This window comes from Callospermophilus lateralis, chromosome 7 (assembly GCF_048772815.1).
Source record: "Callospermophilus lateralis isolate mCalLat2 chromosome 7, mCalLat2.hap1, whole genome shotgun sequence".
Classification (NCBI taxonomy): Eukaryota; Metazoa; Chordata; class Mammalia; order Rodentia; family Sciuridae; genus Callospermophilus; species Callospermophilus lateralis.
The window spans coordinates 11,059,655-11,061,717 of NC_135311.1; the positions used below are offsets into that span (position 1 = coordinate 11,059,655).

The following is a 2,063-nucleotide window of genomic DNA, read 5'->3' on the forward strand; positions in this document are numbered from 1 at the left end:
TAGGCCAGGAATCTTCATTGACTCCTAAAAGATGACACTACACTATTTGTGGTTGCAAAGCAGAGCAAATATCCATTATAATCTGTGAATGATAAAAGGAGAGGTACATTTGCAGGAGTCTTCCTCTATTAGATCCAACAATAGTTCTTAAGTTGGAAAATTGGAAAGAACACCCAATCAGCAACATAAAAACAAAACATGCACTAAAAATCTACAGTAATTTTAGAAACCAACTTGCTAGCATTTTGAACTTATGTGGATGATTTCTCTGAACAGATCTGGGTGAATTCCCACTAGTTCCCAGAGACACTGAACATCTTTTGAGAGCAGAATACAACAGTTACTAGTATGGCATTATGTAAAAATGTGGATGTGTAACCCATGTGATTCTGCAATCTGTATTTGGGGTAAAAATGGGAGTTCATAACTCACTTGAAGCTAATGCATGCTAATGTATGAAATATGATATGTCAAGAGCTTTGTAAGGTTTTGAACAACCAATAAAAAAAACAGAACATTTTTTCAATAGAATCTTTCATGTCTTTGTTCCTCAAACTACAGATTATTGGGTTGAAAAATGGGGCAAGAACAGCAAACATCAGTGCAATGGCTTTGTCCAGTAGTGGTGGGAATGTGACAGAGAAGTGCAGGTACATGAGTGTCACACTGTCAAAAAACAGCAAGAAAATGGTAAGGTGGGCTGCACAAGTGGAGATTCCCTCTCTCCCGAGGGAATCCTCAGAATCACAGTGATGATTCTTAAATAGGAAAGGGTGATCACAGAAATGGAGGTGAGGATGGAGACAGCGTGGATCACATCTTCAACCAGAATCATGGAAGTGTCTGTACATGCCAAGCTCAGCACAGGCTCAGAGTCATAGAAGAGTTGATGGATTTGGTTGGGACCACAGAAGGGAAGAGTAGAAATCCACACAATCTCAGGCAGCAACATAAGGAAGCCAAAGATGCAGGAGCCAGAGGACAGCTGGATGCAGAGCCTAGGGGTCATAACGACTGCATAGCATAGGGGGTTACAGATGGCCACGTACCTGTCGATGGCCATCACTGTGAGGATGAGACCTTCTGTGACCCGGAGTGAATGGAAAAAATACATCTGCAAGAGGCAGCCAACCAATGTGATGGTCTTCTGTTCACTGATGAGGTTGGAGAGCATTTTGGGAATGGTCACCGTGGTGTACCAAATCTCCAGGAAGGAGAAGATGCTGATGAAATTGTACATGGGATTGTGCAGACGGATGTTAGAGTCTGTAAACAAGTCAGGATGGCGCCTGGCATTTTGCCAGAGAAATGTTAGAGTCTGTAAACAAGTCTGGATGGTGCCTGGCAAAATGCTAGAGGGAGTGGTTTGTGAAGTAACAAAAGCAAGCCATTAAGTGTGGAGATTCCTTATGGGTTGACTGCTGTATTGAGTTTATGTTAATTAGATAAGCTGTGTGGAATGTATAAATACCACTCCTGTCCTACAATAAACGGCTCCCTCTCCTGCTGTATCAATCTACACAAGTTGTTCGTCACCCCCCGGTTATTTTGCTGCAGTCAGACTGCGGCAGACGGACATCTAGCCTGACAGCCAAGAAGATTATGAAATTTCCTATGATAATGAACATGTAAATAAAGAGCAAATGAATGAAGAATAAGAGGCTGCCTTTCTCAAACGGAGGGAAATCAGAGAAGTAAAATTTGGTCACCATTGTCTTATTCTCCTGGTCCATATTTCCAGTAGTTTCCCTTGTGAGCTGAAGGAAAAAACCACAGAATTCTAGGTATATTCAAAGAACAAATAGAAACTCCTTTTAAGCCAGTTGAACAGCTTTGAAATTAGCTATTGAAAAAAACATTTTGTCATCAGTTGTTTTGCAAATTATAATGGAATTCTGTCAAATTTGCCAATGCTTTTTTAGTAATGACATGTTATTAACTATTCTGTTAGGCAACAGTTGGCTATTTAGACATATAAATTGGTATAAATGCTTCTGAGTGGCCAACTGGCAGTTTTAATTACGAGCCTTAAAACTATTTAGAGCCTGCCTTTCACTGTGTGG

The 2,063-nt window shown here is 40.6% G+C and overlaps 1 pseudogene; it reads right to left on the reverse strand.

Moving 5' to 3' along the window:
* Nucleotides 1-470: 470 nt before the first annotated feature.
* LOC143403552 (olfactory receptor 6K3-like) lies at nt 471-1,739 on the reverse strand (annotated as a pseudogene).
* Between the last annotated feature and the right edge of the window lie 324 nt (nt 1,740-2,063).